The sequence below is a fragment of the Chlorocebus sabaeus genome, chromosome 11 (genome assembly GCF_047675955.1).
Source record: "Chlorocebus sabaeus isolate Y175 chromosome 11, mChlSab1.0.hap1, whole genome shotgun sequence".
NCBI lineage: Eukaryota > Metazoa > Chordata > Mammalia > Primates > Cercopithecidae > Chlorocebus > Chlorocebus sabaeus.
Genome location: NC_132914.1, coordinates 112,323,961 through 112,344,032, shown reverse-complemented (window position 1 = coordinate 112,344,032; position 20,072 = coordinate 112,323,961). Strand labels below are relative to the sequence as shown.

At 41.7% G+C, this 20,072-nt stretch overlaps 1 long non-coding RNA gene across 1 annotated transcript; it reads left to right on the top strand.

The window, feature by feature from the left end:
• Positions 1-14,057: 14,057 nt before the first annotated feature.
• On the top strand, positions 14,058-15,992 carry LOC119623822 (uncharacterized). Its single transcript, XR_005239843.2, has 2 exons — positions 14,058-14,214; positions 15,664-15,992. It is a non-coding gene; the product is annotated as an uncharacterized lncRNA (long non-coding RNA).
• Positions 15,993-20,072: the final 4,080 nt, after the last annotated feature.

The following is a 20,072-nucleotide window of genomic DNA, read 5'->3' as shown; positions in this document are numbered from 1 at the left end:
AGGTCATATCTCATAGTGGTTTTAATTTGTGTTTCTCTTATGATTCGTGATGTCAAGCACTTTTTCATATACTTGTTGGCCATTTTTATGTCTCCTTTGGAGAAATGTCTGTTTAGGTCCTCTGTCAACTTTTTAATTGGGTTATTTGTTTTTCCACTGTTGAGTTGTAAGCTTTCTTTATAATTTTTGAATATTTACCCTTTATCAAACATGTGCCTGGCAAATATTTTTCCCAGTTGTCTTTTTTTTTTTTTTTTTTTTTTTTTTGCTTATTCTGTTTGTAGTGCACAAGCTTTTTAGTTTGATGTAGTTCCACTTGGTTATTTTTGCTTTTGTAGACTTAACTTTTGTTGTGATATTCAAAAAATCATTGCTAAGACCAATGCTGAGGAGTCTTTTGCCTATTTTCTCTTCTAGTTAGTTCTATGGGTTCTGGTCTTCTATTTAGGTCAGACCTAAACATTTCGGTCAGGCCCCAGAGTCTCCAGCAACCTCCACCCTGCCCTAATGTCTAAATCCTTTTATGAGTCCAGGAGCCTCCAAGTCACACTTACTCTCAGACCCCCCAAAAAGGTGCTTGTGTATAGTTTTGCATAGTATGGTTTCTACTATGAGCAGATTTCTTTTAGAATCCGGCCAACTTGGTTCCATTCCCTGCCTACTGGCAGTGTGACCTTAGACCTTAATTTTCTGTTGAGTGAGCAAAATACATCTTCAGTCTTGCAGGGTAATAGATGAGGATTAAGTATAGCATAGCAAGCATTCTGCAGAATATCTGGCCTACAGTGGGTGTTTAATGAATGGCAGTTTTCTTAAGGGGACAGATACGGGCAAGATGAAGCAGAGGTGCAATTAGAGTCACTTTTAGTCAGAAGCTGGGACTCAATGGAGAAGAATGGGTTTAAACCTGTGAGTACAGATGCTCAGCTGCCTGGGTTCAAATCCTGGCTGGCTCCACCCCTCACTCTAGTTATGTGACAGTGAGCAAAACACTGTACTTCTCTGAGCCTCAGTTTCCTCATCTGTAAAACAGGAATGTTACCAATAATATTAAATATTTGACACCTAGGGTTGCTGTCCCAGGTGTCAGGCAAATAATAAAGGTAAAGCATGGGACTGAACCTTTATGTTTTTATTATTGTAAAGTCCGACAGCACCCCTGATTTCCGTTCTAGTTTGAAAGCGGCCAGACTGGCACTGGACAAAGTCAGCTACTACAGAAGAAGCGTTCTCCAGCCCAGCCCTCCTCCAGAATCCACCTTTTGAAACCAGCAGTTTAAATGTCCGACAAGGCCTCATTGTTTTCATCTCAGCAAGGAACACGTGTTCCTTGCCTGCGTGTGCACTTACCTTTGAAATGGTTAGCGGTTGGGTCTCACACTCAGCCTTTTCCGTCCCTGAGACTGGATAGTGGGGCTGCCCTGGAAATCTGATCCCCACACCGTCCCCTTCCCAAACCCTTGATTCTAATCATGTTGTTTCTCAGACTTGGGTTCATCTATAAATCATTTTTAATGACAGTTTGAGAAGAAAGAAGTCGCTAAGCAAATCTTACATGACGTTCTCATCACCAGCGGCATTTAATATCCTAAATCAAATGCTTTATGGCATTGCATCGCGGGTGTTGTGTGAAATAAAGGAAAGCTATTTTTTTTTTTGCCTTTGTGCGCCTTTTATGTGCTTGGGGTCACTCATGTCAGGGAATTCCTGGCTGTTATGCTTTGGGGGGTGGTCATCTTGTGGGGAGTTAGGATGCTCAGAGGGTGCACCAGGATTCTTGGGGGACTTTTACACAATGAGGCGGCCTGTGCAGCGGTATCCAGAGCTGGTAACATGAGAAAGTTATGAGAATATAAGCCAGGCCTGATCTGGGGTTCCTCGGCATTCACCTGAGGGGCCCGTTCCCTTCCAAGGAAGTTGATACAGTGAAAATCAAACCAAACCGACAGCAAATAAAAACAGGCTCTACCTCTTCCCCCATCCAAACCTGAGCCAGACTTGGGAATAAATGTGAATGAGCATGGCCATGCTGAACTTCTGTGTTCCCATTCCCTTCCATCTGACACATATTTTCTGAGCATCTTGCAATATGCCTACAATGTGCCTGGCTGTGAGCTTAGCGGGATCCTTGAAGTCAGAGTATGTCTTCGCAGTACCCTAGTCCCCACCTGCACTTTCATTTCCCATTTCTATCTCAGGGCAACTCAATGCAATTCTTCTCAGTGCAATTTAATCTAATTCAATCATCAGAGCCAGACTAGCTCCTGGTGGAAGAGCAGCTCCTAGGATGCTTGTCTCAGGCTGCGGTTTTCAATGAGTCAAAGACCCAGGAATGTGCAAAACAGGAGCATGGTGAGATCAGGGTCCACTATATACACCTAGAACATGGACTGGCGTATGGTAGGCACTCAGTAAGTGGTTAGTGTATGAATGGAATAACACTGTAGGACAATTTTTTTTTTGACAGAGTCTGGCTCTGTTGCCCAGTCTGGGCTGCAGTAGTGCAATCTCGGCTTGCTGCAACCTCCACCTCCCAGGTTCAAGCAATTCTCGTGCCTCAGCCTCCCAAGTAGCTGGGATTACTGGTGTATGCCACCACACCTGGCTAATTTTTGTATTTTTAGTAGAGACAGGGTTTTTCCATGTTGACCAGGCTGGTCTTGAACTCCTGACCTCAAGTGATCCGCCCATCTCTGCCTCCCAAAGTGCTGGGATTACAGGCGTGAGCCATTGCGTCTGGCCAGGACAAGATTTTGCATCAAGCTAGTCAACTCCTTTCACTGTTCTTCATATGCTTCAGGAAGAGGATGTGGAATCACAGCTCATCACACTCATCACATTCACCATAGTCATTTCTATTAGCAAGAGATCTGTGTTGATGTTCCACAACAAGAAATCAGAAAGACTTAAGTTCCTTTCCTGTCTTTGATTTCCTAGGAATGTGGTACCTCTTCTTGACTTACAAGCACTCTCAATGGGCTAGGAGGAAGGTGACTTAAGTCCTGGTAACAGGCTATACTCTGCCCTCCTGTTCAGAAGCTGTGGCTCATGCAAGAGGGATTACAATCATAAGAGCAACATTAACTTCTGCCACATGCAGACCCTGAGCTCAGACCTGTGCATGCCTCCACTGAATCAGACCTCCTCACACCCTGGAAGAATGAAGCTTGGAATAACACCCACATCAGAGAGGGGCTGGGAGCAAAAAATTTGGTGATAGGAGCTGAATGCTTAGCGCTGTGTCTGGTGTATACTAAATGCTTGATAAATGTCAGCTTCAGTGGATAGTTACCATCCTCAGTTTACAAGTGAGGAAATTGAGGCTCAGAGAAGAGGAGAGAGGAAAGTAGCTATAAATTGAGGCTGGGGAGGTAATGAATATTCAGAAGACATGAACTTCCCAGTCATGATTAGGAGTTTATCCTAATGTTGGAAAAAGGTAACTTTGAGTAAGTTATTTCACCTCTCTGAGATTCAACTCCTCCTCTTCCTCTTAATAGTAATACGTACTATATATGATTATCTGCTTCATACTTTAAAAACCTTTGAATATTTGCTATTTCATAGGGTTCTACTTAATAAAAATAACTTCCTCATAGTGTTCACATGAGGATTAAAATATAGGTAAAAGCTGGGAATAGCACCTGGAAATTTGGTAATTTCTGACTACACAGAAGTTCATTTAATTGTCATCTCCACGACTTTCATGGATAAAGGGAGAAGTCAGATATATTTATGTCAGTACTAGAAGCAAAGCTGCTAATGTATTTCTCAATCCTGTGTCATGGGGGCCCCATCCCCACCTCCAGGGCTTGGTGATATGGGATCAGCAATTTCCTCCACCCAGCCACACGGATCAATTATTCACCAGCTGCTCTTAACCCCCACTTTCTACCTCAGGGCAGAGCTCTCCAAACCCGACCACCCTCCTTTGAACCAGAACTCTGGAATTATTGTTGGGGGATCCCAATCGCTTTTCTTTTCTTCTTGTCCTGGGAAAGCTGGGGGATGGGGTAGAGGGCAGGTGTGTATTGTAGGTTAGGGCATAATGAGGGAGAGGGGGCGAGTTTCAGGAGGATGTGTTAGCTAGACCTTAGCTTCTCTGAAGCTGAGCAGCCCTCAGAAACATAATCTTCATCTTCATCATCATTATCATTTTCATTTTTTTTTTTTTTTTTGAGACAGGGTCTTGCTCTGTCACCCAGGCTGGAGTGCAATAGTATAATCTTGGCTCACTGCAACCTCTGCCTCCAAGGTTCAAGTGATTCTCCTGCCTCAGCCTCCCGAGCAGCTGGGAATACAGGTGCTTACCATGACACCCGGCTAATTTTTTTTATTTTTAGTAGATACAGGGTTTCACCATGTTGGTAAGGCTGGTCTTGAGCTCTTGATCTCAAGTGATCCACCCACTTCAGCCTCTCAAAGTGCTGGGATTCCATCGTGCCCAGGCCATTTTCATTCTTTTTCATCCAATATTACCATTGCTTCTTTATCTCCACCTTCTCTTCCTCCTCCTTCTCCTTTTTCTTCTTCCCTTTCTCTCCCTCCTCCTTCCCTTCTCCCTTCTCCTTCCCCTTCTTGTCCTTCTTCTTCCCCTCCTTGCTCTCTTTTCCTCCTCTCCTCCTTCTTTTCCTCCACCTCATCTTTCTCCTCTTCCTCTGCCTCCTCCACCCCGTCCTTCTCCTCCTTGTCCTCCTCCAGTAGACAATAGTGCTATACTCCAGACTCCCTTCTATATTCTGTTGCTACCTTCCCTTTCTGGGCTCCTATTCTACTTGGAATTTTAGGTCTCTCTTCTCTCTACCTCCATCATGATTCATAATTACTCCAAGTTTTAGAATTTTCCTGTTCCTGCTGTCTCCTCACCCCTGCCACCCATGCACCACAAAACCTACCTATTCTGGGTCCAGTGGGCTCAGTGGTATTTACTAGCTCAGAATAAATTGTGAACTAATTGCAGCTTTTCTTGAACTTCAAAACCTGGGACCAGGAAAGTCCAACTGTAGAGAAGATTGAACCATTTTTAGGATTTTCAACAGGTGAGGGGATACATTGAAAACAGATCAAAATAGCACAGGAGAAATATCCACCCTCTTCAGTGGTGTTCCAATAAAACCAAACGAAGGAATATTTAAGAACTTAGGCCACTTTGGGGGTATCTGTCTTGTTCATCCCTTTACCACATTGCACCAGTCTACAGAAATAGGCTCCCTGAATACCTGTACCCAACATAGCCATAGTTGATTAGATCAGAAATAGCCATTTCTAATGCCAATCAGAGTGCTTTTCAAAGGAATTTGGGATGGGCATTGCAGGAGTAAGTTGATGTTTCCATAAAGTTGGAACTATGCCATGTGGACTTGGAAATACTGGGGAATACTCCCCAGTATTTCCATTCACCATATGAGCAAGGAATGTGAAATGATGATAATGGGGGTGGTGGTAATAATGACAGTGATGATGGTGGTAGTGGTGGTAGTAGTGATGATGAGGGTGGTGATGATGGTGGTAGTGGTGGTGGTGGTGATGATGGTGATGATGCTGATGGTGATGATGATGGTTATGGTGGTGATGATGGTGATGGTGTTGATGATGTTGATGGTGATGATGCTGATGGTGGTGATGATGCTGATGGTGATGATGGTTATGGTGGTGATGATGGTTATGGTGGTGATGATGCTGATGGTGATGATGGTGGTTATGGTGGTGATGATGCTGATGGTGATGATGGTGGTAATGGTGGTGATGATGCTGATGGTGATGATGATGGTTATGGTGGTGATGATGCTGATGATAATGATGCTGATGGTGATGATGATGGTTATGGTGGTGATGATGCTGATGGTGATGATGATGGTTATGGTGGTGATGATGGTGATGGTGGTGATGATGCTGATGGTGGTAATGATGTTGATGGTGATGATGCTGATGGTGGTGATGATGCTGATGGTGATGATGATGGTCATGGTGGTGATGATGGTTATGGTGGTGATGATGGTTATGGTGGTGATGATGATTATGGTGGTGATGATGCTGATGGTGATGATGGTGGTGATGGTGATGGTGATGATGCTGATGGTGATGATGGTGTTGATGGTAATGATGATTATATAATGATGATTGTGGTGATGGTGATGATGATGGTTATTACAGTCATGATGGTGGTAATGGTAGTGGTGGTGATGATGATGGTGATGGCGGTGGTGATAATGATAATGGTGATGAGAGTGAGGATAGCCAAGATTTACTGAGCACTTACTCCCTGTCTACCACTTGAGGGGCTTATATACATTATTCTTTAAAGCCCTATGAGGTAAGAAAGCAAGAAAGTGAGAAATAGTGTTTTACCTTATAGGTGAGAAAAGTAAGGTTTCCTAAACACTCAGAATTCGGAACTGACGGAGCAAGGGAAGCCCTTCAGCTTAGAAAGAAGAAAGCAAGTGCAGGCGACGGAGAGATAATGCTCCACAGGGTCCCAGTTCTAGGCCTTTCTTTTCCTTACCTTAACACATGCTCCTTGGTTCTATGAGACATCCCAGTCCCATTTTTCTCAAGCTTCAGTTGATTTCTACTACTTTTAACCAAATGAGCGTTAGCGAATAAAGGCACTGAACTTTCTGTAAAGAGGCAGTGATTCTTCCTAATAGAGTATGTGGTGACTTTTGAAAAGGTAACTTTGAACCAGAGCCAGAACTAAGATTAGACAAATGAGACACTTAGGGCACACAATTTAAGGAAGTGCTCATTCTCAGGGTCGTGTAAGTGAAGAGTTGGCATTTTCACAGGCCTGAATGTGAGTGCCTCCTTAAATTTTGCATGCTAGACTCCTTGCTTCCCTCACTCTAGGCTCAGCCCTCCTTTAAACAACTTCCTTTCCTTTTCTACCTAGAATTTCTCCAGCTATAAAGTTAAGAAATGGAATACAGGACCACAAAGAGTCATTTGGGACGTGATATTCTGACTCTGGCAAATAAATGACATACTTGCTGCAACTCCACATCCTGTGTCTGTGGCAGACATCACTAATCAAATGCGGCCTCTTTTTCCTTAGCCTGAGCATGTTCTCAGAATCCGTCTCCACCCAGAGCCATGAGGACCTGCAAATCAAATATTTAGATTTGGCAAATATGAGGAAACCTCTCCAGGAGCAGGAGCTGCTTTCTCAAATCTGTCTCCCCAGTACCTAAAATGGTACTTGATCCAGATGAAGCTCTGCATATATTTTTTCATTAAACTAAAGCCTGGCCAAGAATGTGTGTGGAGAGCTACTTGCCTTTGCTCTCATATATAGGGACTTACTGTTCATTTGAAAACACAAATATGCTCTCTCTCTCTCTCTCTCACACACACACACACACGCACTTCCATGTGCAATTTATTATGGCCTACATGTAAACTAAGGCTGGATTAAGATATTTAGAGGCCCCAAACAATGAAAAGGTAATGATCTGTCCAATTCTTATAAACTTCAAAATAATCATTTAAAATCGAAATAATAAAAGTCCATAAGTCCAAACAGTTCTGCACTTTGTCATAATAACTACCATAATTTATAAATAATCAACTATCAAGGTCATTAAGTAAAAGGATGGGAGTTTAGTGTCTATGATTTGCTGGTGCCCAAGTATGCCCTGAGATTGTGTGGGGAGGATAAAAGTAGCACTGTAAACAACCTCATATACACAAGTGTGGACATGTGCACATACCAACATAGACTCACACACACTCATGTGTGCACAGACTCAAAACATTTACAATTACACACTTACATGAGCGCAAATATCCTAAACATACAAGCACATGAGTTGCCTTACATAGATCTACACACATGTATGCACTTGGCAAAGCACACAAACCTATAAATGCACACAATGGCGTATACATTCTGCCCAAATGTATACACACACATACATGCATACAAGCTCACTCACACATCCATACAAAAATATGTGGCATATGCATTTACTTGTACATAAGCATGCACATATGCACACTGGCCCAGCCTGAGACCTCACACATACCATGCCTCATGCCCATATTCACACATAGATACACTATACACACACTGTGATGGTTGAGTTGAGTGTCAACTTGATTGAAGGATGCAGTGTATTGTTCCTGGGTGTGTCTGTGAGAGTGTGGACGAAGAAAATTAGCAGTTGAGTCGGTAGACTGGGAGATGCAGACCTGCCCTCAATCTGGATGGGCACCGTCTAATCAGCTGCCAGCAGGGCTAGGATAAAAGCAGGCAGAGGAACATGGAAGCACTAGACTGGCTGAGTCTTCTGGCCTCCATCTTTCTCCCGTGCTGGATACTTCCTGACCTGGAACATCAGACTCCAAGTCCTTCAGCTTTTGGACTCTTGAACTTACACCAGTGGTTTGCCAGGGGCTCTCAGGCCTTCGGCCATAGACTGAAGGCTGCACTGTCGGCTTCCCTACTTTTGAGGTTTTGGGACTCAGACTGGCTCCCTGGCTCCTCAGCTTGCAGACGGCCTATTGTGGGACCTGACCTTGTGATCGTGTGAGTCAATTCTCCTAATAAATCCCTCTACATATATACATCTATCCTATTAGTTCTGTCTCATTAGAGAGGCCTGACTAGTACATACACGCACACACATACCACTCTCAAATGCCCTAATTCACACACACATACTCCCACGTGCCCACAGACATACAGGCACATGCAGACGCACATGCACACGGTCTGCTAGCCTTCCAGCATAAGCCCCCAGGAAGGCTGCCCCTCTGCAGGCTCGTGCTGTCAGGGAGCCTGGTAAGAATCATCGGGGCAGCTCGACAGTGATAACAATTTCCAGAGCCAACAGAAGGAAGCCTAATCCACAGTGAAAAGCTGACAGGGCGGGCGCCTCTGCGTGCTTCCTGCCAGCTCCTGCTAACTCAGCCTAGCATGGGGAGGTGGCAGACTCTTTGTCCCCTCAAGCCATGTCATCTCCTCTCTAATGATGCCAACATTTTGACAAAGCTGAGCAGCACAGCCAGTAGGTGTGAAGTTGGAATTAATTTTCTTTGGGAAGGTCAAGTGCATGAATGAGCTTTTGGCTGGCTGGTATTGTTCTTCTTACCTTTTTGCATGATGGAGAGAAAAAAAAAAAAAAGAAATGAGAGAGGAACATTCTTTCCTAGAGCTGTTTTGTTCTTCCCTTCTCCTCCCTTCATAAGTCTTGGCTCCTTTTCCAGAAGCCCAGTAAACCCTGTAGGTAGACAGATGGGCTCAGATAAGGCCTGCCTGGGAGACCTTATTTCAGCTGCCACATTTGGATAGTCTTACCAGGAGACCCACCTTAAGAAATAGGGTGCAAGTAAAGAAGAATAAAATATGCAGTATTTCAGGAGTTTAAATAGATAAAAATTTAGAGAAACAGATGAGTTTCATCATATATGCCAATTCTGATTGATTAGTAATGGCTGCCCACAACTGTGCAGAAGATACTGTGGCCACTTCAATGGGCAGGAGGGTCATGATCAATTAGTGACGTCTACCTTGGATATCACCTAAGGCAGTTGTAGCATACAGAAAGCTATTTTTTTTTTTTCCAAAAGACATTCCTACAATTCAACATGTTGAACATAAATAGAAAACTCAGGAAATAGGTATATTTAAAACCTTAAAAATATTTAAAAACAGCCCATAAGGAAACTTAAGGAAGAAACTACATGTAAAGCAGGAATTGTAAACTCAAATGCCTTTAGGAGCCAAGAAGGTGACATGAATGATTAATGTAGCCCAGATGGGGCCTCTGCTGAACTCTCCAGTGTATTTCTCATTTAAAGAGGGGAGTTGCTACTTCGTGGAATTAATTTCTGCCATGGAAGAAGGGGGGCCAGATATTAACACACCCACAATTTTCGCTTCCAAGAGAAATCAGAAATATGGGTGATTTTTTCAAAGTAAAAGTTTCTTGATTTTTACTGTTGCCAAAAATTCTTTCTTTATGTTTTCCAAATCACTCCGTAGGCTCCACAGTATCTTGGATTTGTCAAAAAAAACAGCCAGTTTGGGCCTGTCTTTTAGAGTAAACTGGGAGCAGTATAGGAGAAAGCTCTGGTGATAATGTTTGGTGTAATTTCACATCTGTTTTCCCCACCAGGCTTCATACTCACTGTGGGCAGAAAGCATACATGTGCGTGTGTGTGTGTGTGTGTGTGTGTGTGTGTTTGTGTGTCTGCACCAGCAACTGCATGCCTGGTACACACTCACATTTAATAAGTACGTATTATATGAATATATGGGTGGACCAAATCTTACCCTAACCTATAAAGTCATATTGCGTGGCCCAAATCTTTCCAAGAATTTTTTTTAACATTACCTTCTCTTCTTTAACTCTTGGCGGTAAAGAGTATTTCCTCTTATTCTACCTTCAGCGATAAGAATCTGACCTGTCTAGATCCAAGCTCTCCACCTCTTACTACTGTGTGACTTTAGGCGAGTCACTGCACTTCTCTGAATCCCAGTCTCCTCACTTGTACAGCAAAGATCATCATAGCACTTACATCACAGGGCTGTCTGACAATTAAACTGAGTGAGCCTGTGTAGTTTGTTTTGTAAACCAGGAGAATTTTGAGAGTGGACGGCAGCTCTGTAAAGAATTGCTCTGGGACATGGAGAATAACCTGGGATTTTCTCACGTACCCAAGAATGTCACCCTAAGCTGTAATAAAAAAGCGGATCCATACGAAGCTCTGGGGACAGTGCCTGGCATTCAGGACTCAGCAGTGTTAGCTGACGTCACCGGAGGACCCCTGTCAAGCTTCTGTTCTACTCTCTTTTAGTCCTCTGCAACATGGAGTAATGAAAAGAGCTTAGTCTTCAAGGTTTTCAGTTCTGCCACCTCAGTTCAGCCAAAGCCTAGTTGAGCACCTATTTTGTGTCCTGCTCTATACTACAGCAGAGGTAGCAGCTGAGTAATGCATGGAACACTGTTAATAATTTGGACAGGCAGCGTATGTCAAGGAAGAAATGGAGACTCTCTGGCAAAGAGAACAGCTTAAACAAAAGGATAGTGTTCAGTTGATGGTCTCTTAGGCATGATCCAGTTGGGACCAGATACTCAAAGACTGCAGACATAAAAGGTTTGTGAGTCTAAAAATTCAAGCTCTAAAGATGGTGTACCTGGGTTTTGGACACGTTTCTTGTCTTTTATATCATCCATGAAAGAACTGCCAAGAGAGGGCTGTGCACCAAGACGCCACCATGAAAACAACTTATTTTCCTGGGAAGAATCTCAAAGACCAGTGACCCAATTACCAGATCATATTTTAAAAGGATGTTGTAAAGTTCCCTTGTTAAAAAAAGAGGAGGAGAGATAGTCACCACCGCCACCACCCCACTTTTATTACTATTTATTATTACAGAGATCATGTACAGAGAAGGCAAACTTGAAAAAAAAACAAATCCTCCAAAGAAAATGAAGCCTTCTTTCTAATCTGGGAAAACTCAGTGGGATTTAACTGAGATAAAATTCCAGTCTCCTGTCTCAGTGACCCTCCAGCAACTGCCCTGCAAATGTGACATTTGCTCGTGTCCATCCTCCACATTCTGTTCATCTGTTCCTCCCAAACAGGAGGATGTTGATGGGACAGACACATAGCTTGCTTGTGATCAGAAACAGCTGGGTGCTCCTCAAACCCTGCACCTTCAGAATTGGATGCCACCAGGGCCTGTCTGACTTGCTTTGCTTTCTTCCAGCTTACAAGTTTCTCTGAAAGATGCCCGCCCAGAATATGAATGCCTCTACCTGCCTACCCAGAATCCGAGACAGGCGTTCTTGCAAGTTGCATCTTTTCCAAGAATACTTCACTTGCCCCATTCTTAGATAATTCAGTCTCTCCTTTTCTTGCTGACAATTGTTGCTTGGCTCACTGAAGAACTTATGCTATGTCATGGTTCATTTCATTTGTTCTTTCACTGGGCAAGTATTTAATGAGCATACACTATATGACAGATAGTATTCTAGGCACTGAGGATACAGTGGTGAACAAGGCAGTGCCCCTGTCCTCATGGAGCAGATATTCTCAGGCTAGATGCACTTCCGTCATTCATCTGCTTGATAACTTCTTTCTTATCCTTCAAGATACAATTCAAAGAACATGTCTACCCCCCAAATCATCCTGTGATCACCTACCCCCCTTGGAAAAACTGACTCCATTCTGCTTAACCATTGCTTCTCTGGCCTCTTTTTGGCTTGCAACTTTCTGCCTTATTTTATAGTGGGGAGCAGATGTGCCCACCCAGTAGTACTCACAATAAATATGGGCTACTCGCTATTGGGAGGGTGGGATCTGAGATCTAAGGGACTGGGCTTGAAGCCCAACTCTTCTACTTCTAACCGTGAACTTGAGTGATTGACTTAGCTTCTCTGGGCCTCCAATTGCTCATCTCTAAAATGAGAATCATAACCATGCCTACCACACAGGGTTTCTGTGAGTATTAAAGGAGATAATAATAAATAACCCATTTAGCACAATACCTGGGGTATAGGAAGAGCTCGAAAATATCTGCTATTATGAGTATTTTATTAACAAACGTTAATTGGGCACTGTGGCAGACATTACTATCACCAGTGCTAGCTATCTTTTTTGTCCTAAGCAAATAGGAGAGACTACACTTCCCAGCCTCTTTGCGTTTAGGAAAAGCTGAGTGACAGGATGTAGCCACAGAAATATTAACAGAAGTGACATATGTCACTACCAGGCTAAAGTAGTTAAAGTTTCCTGTGTTTTCATAGTCTGTCTTCTTCTGCTGCTTAAACCAATGACTCCACCGTAGATAAGCCAGGAGATCTGCTCCAGCTCTGCTGTTCTAAGGATGGATGGATTTGGAGGATGTTAGGGAAGTCAGTGCTTGAGTGTACCGAAGTACATTCCATAGCCATCTGTATGTGAGCCTAGTACTACAGCTGGAGGCTTGGGAAAACCAAGAGACTCCTCCCCCAGATCTGCAAGACCGCAAACATAACTTGCTTTAGCTTGACCATGAAAGGCAAGCAGTCATTTTCCAGGTGATCGACATCAGAAAGGGGTTGAGAAACATAGTCTTCCTTTCCAAGAAAGAGAGGAGACCTGGAAGAAAATGTGCAGGTCCGCAGGCTACCATAGCTACTATGTTTTAGTCACTCTTTGTGCAACGGGGCTGTTTGCAAAGTTCTTTACAAACTTTATTTTATTCAATTCTCATAACCACCCTTAGGCATCAATGTTTGTTTTTCAGATGAGGGAACGGGCTCACAGAGATGAAGTCAGATGGCCAGATGACTGATAAGTAGCAGAAGTGAGGTTCAAATCTAGGCTTGTCTGAAGTCCAAATCTCATCACCAGTTGTTTCTGCTCTGGACCAACTCCCTAGAAGAGTAAGCAAAATGAATGGCCATTGGAGGCTTTGGAAACTTAAAACCCTCGATTCCAATCCTGACCCTGGCTAGCTGTGTGACCTTTGGGAACTGGCTTCACTTCTGTGAGCCTCTATTTTTCAATCTGGCCACAAAGCTCTTCTGTTTTACTGTAAAGATGTTATAAGAGACATATGGGAAGGTGTGTAGTGTGGGACATAGCATGTATTGACCACCACAGTAATGTGAATTCTCTTTTCTGCTCCCATCAAGAAAGGACGGGGTGAGATAACTTCCTTCACTCTCCCCTCACCTCCCCTGACCATAAAAAGCCTAGAAAACCTGGGAGAGCTCCTTTTGAAAGGTTATCCTTTTTGGCAGCCAATTTTGAATTTCTCAGCTATCATTTGGTGCTCGACATTCTCACATCTGTGATGGATGAGCAGAGAATATAAACACGTAGTTAGTGTTTGAAACCACTGGTTAGAATTGGGAGGGAGGACAGGCCAAGGTCCAGGACTTTAAACAGAAAAATAATACACATTTCCATTAAAGTGAAAAAAAAAAAAAAAGGTGAGCAGAAAAGGAAGTTACGCAAATCATTGAAAAGTTATTTGACCTGCTTGAAAACTTTAATTGCTGGTAATGGTCAACCCGTTTGGTGGTATTTTATTAACATTAATAGAATTTTACAGGATATTTCTCATACTGCTGTCCAAGAGTCTCAGGAATTCATCAAATATTAAAAGGTAGTGCTCTGGGTTGTTCAGTTAAAGATGCCCTCCTGATGAGGTTTCCCACAAGTTAGAGACCTGGAGAAAGGAGGCAGCACAGGATTCATGTTCACCGTCAGCCTCGGCAGGTGAGATAAGAAAATCATAATAATCATGAATGTTTATTGGGTGCTTACTCTATGCCAGGCACTAGGCTAAGCACTCTGCGTGTGTGTGTGTGTGTGTGTGTGTGTGTGTGTGTGTGTGTGTGTTTTATACACAGAATAATCCTATAAGGAAGGTACTCTTAGCATCCCTGTTCTACAGATGGGAAAACTGAGACTTAGATTTTGAAGGTAGTGAGAATGAAGAAGAAATGGAGAAACATGAGCCAGACTTTGGAAACAAGTAGATGAGAGTTTTTTCCAGATCTGCTTCTTGTTACCTGTGTGGACTTGAACAAGTTACTAGGTCATTCTCTGCCTGAATTTTCCCTTTTAAAAATTGGGTTTTTATCCTCATTTTACAGGTGATATATTGAGACCCAAAGTCACCGAGCTAATAAATGGTGAGGCCAGGACTCATTAAACGGTCTTGAATTTGGTCCAATTGCTTATTACTGCATGATGAGCAACCTCAGAACTTAGTGGTGTGAACCAACCATTTTATCTTACGTATGATTTTGTAGGTTAATAACGTGAGAAAGACAGCTGGGAATTTCACCTACTATCCACATGGATTTAGCTGAGGATTCACTAACTTCACTAAGTTAGGGTTGGGGGATTCAATTCTCAGATGTCTTTTTCATTCACATGAGCTTCTTTTTCTCCAGATGGCATCTCATCCCCCCAGAGTCCCTGCAGGGCCTCTCTCTGTGGCTTGTGCTTCCTCACATCATGGCAGTGTCGGGTAGTTGGACTCCTTATATGGTGTTTGGCTTGCACCAAAATGAGCATCCCCAAAGACAAGAAGTGGAAGCATCATTTCCACCATAATCTATTGGTCAAAGCAATCATAGACCACCTTTCTATCTTGATTCACTGGGAGGGGATCTGGATCACACTTCTCAATGGAGGGAATGTCAAAGAACTTACAGCTATCTTTAGACTGTCTCACTGTCCATAGTAAGAATCCAATAAATGGTAGATCTTACTTAGAAAATAAATCTATGAAATGGATGCCGCTAATACCCACTCACCTATCCAAGGTGATTGGAAGCATTAATGAATGCAAAGTACAATGCTGGATAGTTGGTAAAAAGCAGATGCATTATGACAGTAAGCTTCCTCTCTTTAGTGACTACTGGGATTCTCTAGCCAGGGAGGTGGTGTTATCCCAAGTGTAGGATTGCCAGATACAACATAGTACATCTAGTGACATTTGTGTTTCAGATAAACAGTAAATACTCTTTTAGCATAATTATGCCCCACGTAATATTTAGGACATTTTTCAACTAAAAATTATTCATTGTTGGTCTAAAATTTAAATTTAATTGGGCATCCTTTTCTTCTTTATTTATTTGCTAAATCCGGTAATCCTACCTGTGTATAGATGGAAAAGCTGACACCAAGAATTCTAATTTTATTCTTTGGCCACAGAGCCAAGGAAGATTGAATTTGAAATTTGAATTATACGCCAGACTTGAAGCTCTCCTTCCTCCAGTCAAACCAGGAAAGAAGCAGAAGAGGAAGAAGATGGAAATCTAATGTCTTCCAAACCTTCCAACCACCTTGAGCCTATCAGTAAGAATAGGCATCCAATATTCAACAAATTTATCTAGTCATGGAGCTCACTGTAAAGTTACATGGACTTGGAGAAGTGACTTAATGTTTCTGTACCTCAGTTTTCTCATCTGTAAAATGGGGGAATAATAACAGCAATTTAACCCAGAGGCATATTGTGAGGAATAAATGAAGTAAAATTGTAATAGTTTCTGATCCGTGCTAATTGCCTAGGATAAAGCACATAATCATCAAATTCTGCAATAACTGAACCAATCGAAGTATTAAGAAGTAGTAGGGGATGAAAGAGAGTGATAGTGAGGACATCTTTACAGAAGTTATAGCTAAGTAGGGTTGTGATAGAGGGAAAGAAGTTTGCCAAACAAATCAGAAAGAAAAGCTTCTAGGTCAAGGGAATGGCACATTTAAGGGGTAAGAGAAACAAAGCAAAAAGTGAAAGAAGCTCCAAGTAGCTCAACGTTGCGGAGGTATGGAGTGGAGTTTGAAGTTTTAGGGGCAGAGTGATGGGAGGGGAACCAAAAGACAGCCTCGCCAAGGCTTTGGATACCGGGGCCCTAAAACAAGTCTCAGACAAGGATGGGCCTGATAAGTGTTGCATTTTGAAAGTCCAAACCATTGCACTGGGTAAGATGAGTGAGCAAGTTAAGATTAGAGATGGGGAGACTTTTCCATTATTCAGGCAGCGAGACTCAGACTCAAAGCAGTAGAAATAAGGACATATAGAAGAGAGGAGCTCAAAGAGAAATTTCAGGTATAAAGGGAAGGGAGAAATGCCGGATTTCCAACTTCCGGCCAAAGCGGGAAATTTGACTTATGTAGTAAAACACTGAAAAAAATACATTTAACACAAATATCTCTTTAATTCACAACTTGGGCATAAAAAGAATGCCTATAATTTGAGGAATTTCTGTATCCCTAAGGAGCATTGCAGTGGTCATTGCCAGTAATGCCCCTCTAATTTTCCAGTGGAGGGCACTATGAGCTCATCCCAAAGGGAAGCAGGAGGAGGTAGGCAAGAAAGTAGTAGTCTGTAGTTGTCATACTAGTGGTTGCCAGTATAAGGCTAAAAAGAAAATCCTAATAATTTAACCACGTACCAACCTAATCTAATGAGAACTGCTATATATTGAGCCACTGGTGTGTGTCACACATTGAGTTAAAACTTTAATTGTATTCGATTATCTTATTCTCACAGCAATCCTATGAGGATTAGTCAGATCTCATTTTACAAATAAGAAAACCAAGGCTTTGGTGTATTACCGAGTCATTAGCTAGTAAGTGGTCGAGATCCAGGGATCTGTGAGCATGGGCTCTGTGCTCTTAAATACCATGCCAGAATTCAGTGTTTCTCAACCACCAATCCATCATCCTCATCTACACACCACCTACACTATAATTGACTTAATACTATTTTTAATTAAGTAAATTTTGACTTACCATAAATAAGAATGTGATAAATATAGAGAAATCCATAAACATTAAAACAGAGGATAACCATTGAAATAAGAACTGTATATGCAATACTATATGTTGAGTGCAAAAAGTCATTTCTATGAGGTTCAAGGTCAGCAAATAGTCTATGGGAATAGCTGTCAGAATAGTGGTTGCCTTTGGGAGGCAAGAGTGGATGGACAGGCTGGAAAAACATGGAGAAACTTCGTAGGGCAATGGCAATGATTTAAATCTTGATTGGGACGTTAGTTACTTGCACTTGCATGTAACATTTGTCAAAAGTCATTGAACTGTAAACTTAAAATCTATGCATTTTATAGCATGTAATTATACTTCAATAAAAGTCTCAAATTTAAACTTTCGATATTATCTTAAAATAAGATTCAACATAGACTCACATAGATGTACTGACTCCATAAACCTTAGACAGGTGTGCCTTTTCTAAACATTTGTAATACATAAGGATTAATTATTTTGTATATAGCATGATTGGTCTGGGTTGCATTTTTGTGTAAATATTTTTTTTAGGTGTTAACATTTAAAATATGCCATACTTTCTGTTACAAGGGGCTCACTTTCATAGAGAAAATTCTAGACTCTGTCCCTTAGAAGTTGTGTAACCTTAAGTAAGTCATTCATCCTCTTTAGTTTCAGTTTCTTCATCCATATAATGTGTTGATGACAATGAATACATCTCAGAATGCAGTGGTGCCTACATACAAATGTAGGTGATAGTAAAAGCGCCTTTCAGACACACAGAAAATATGGAAACATAGTTAATATTCTAGCAAATAAAAGGCCTTCCTTAATGAAGAACAAGCTGTTTCCTAATTAACTGAAATATGTGACCATTCATTCATCCATTCAATGAATACTTGGGTGCCCATGATATGCCAGGCACCATTCTAGGTAGAGAATACACTGCAGCAAAAATAATAAAGAAGATGACTTGATTATATATTGAAAATGCTGAGTGCTCAGGCTGTACTCCATAAAGAGTGGCTATTATTATTATTACTAATCACGATTAGAAGCAAACAAATCCTCAAAGACAGTTAAAGGTGGCAGGGGGGATAGAGAGAGGTTGGTTAACCAATACGAAATTACAGTTAGCTGGGAGGAATAAGTCCTAGTATTCCATGACACTGTAGGGTGATGATAACAGTAATTTATTGTAGATTTTCAAATGGCTAGAAGAGAAAATTTTGAATGTTTCCAGCACGAAAAATGATAAACCTTTAGGTGATGGATATGCTAATGGCCCTGATTCGATCATTACACATTATATACATGAATCAAACTATCACGCTGTAGCTCATAAAAATGTACAATTATTTTATGTCCATTTTATAAAAGACAGTTTTGCTTCATTCTCCTTCACCCATAAGTCTTCAATATTTTCCTTTCCCTTACATCTCCAGTCCAAATATAGAGTTACAGTATGAGCAACAGACCTTCTTTTGAGGCTCTCTGTAATCCTCTTTCTTCTTTGCCCTCTATTTGGGAGACAATGGTATACCATATCTTTTTCATCATTTGGGGATGGTCAACAGAGTTTTTGTATAGCTGTCAGGATGGGGAAGGCATTATCTCTACTAGGTTTAACGCAGAGCAGGGAAGTCTGCAGGACTCCACCCCAGTCGTCACATCACCTGGTGGAAAGAGGAAGGAATGCTTCCTATACAAACGTGGAAGTACTCCTGTGTAGGGCGGGGAGGGTCACCAGGTCGCTTCCCCATCATCTCTATAGCGCTTAGTGGGAAGACAGAAGGATGTGACATCTTTAATGGAGTTCACCTAGATTAAAGCAGGTACAGTCAAAAAGGTTCTCTGCCCTTTGTCTAGTCCTTCCACTAGAAGAATAGGGTTTTTTTGGTGGGGGACCATTACTTTTGTTTGCATCCATTGGTGTTTCTGGGCTGCAGGATATTCTAGTGCCCAAGTTTAGCCATACAGAAGGCTGAGGTTTCTAGCTAATCTACTTTCTTTTCTCTACCTTTCAGAGTCTTCTGATAGTGGCTTTATGTTTCTTTGTTAGAGATTCTAGTTGTATTTATCAGGAGAAATAGAATGGAATGGGCCTACACCATCTTCTTTCACCATATCCGTTAGATAATTCCTTGTCTTGAGAAGCTGGACTTTTTGCAAGTGACTGTGTTTTTTAAAAAAAGTGTCTCATGAAAATCAATGTGGAACAGAAAATTAAAATGACAGTGACCAGTCTGATTCCAAGGTTTGAGAAATCATAGTATCCAATAGGTACCCATATCTCATTACTCTGTAAATCAGCTTATTTAAATATGATATAATATTTTTTCTTTCAATGTATGGTATTCTTTTTCAAACAGTGCTAAATTGCTAGGACATAAATATTAAAAATGTTTGGAGTGAATGACTTCATAAACAAAATTGTTATGGACTTTATGAAAAAAAATACTAAGATTCTAAAATCACCTTAAACTGAGAAAGTCTAGGAACCTCTAGTCTAGAATAAAGACCTATTCAAACTCAGAAGCAAACAAATGAATTAACCCAGAGAAAACTTGGAAGGCAAGCAAAACTTGCACTTCTCTGGAGTGTTGGGGCGAGGAGAGACACGCAAAACACAAAACAAAGCTGGTGTGCTGGTCCGTTAAAAAAAAAAAAAAAATTCCACTTTGAGCTTTGTTACTGCAAAGCTCTTTATCTGAGGAGCTCAAAGAGCTTTATTACAGGTAAATATCCTTGTCTCCAGCTGCTAATAGGAGAGGCCAGGCCCAGGGAGATTAGCGGAGAATGCCTATTTAAGGTCACATAACAGTCAGTGACAAAGT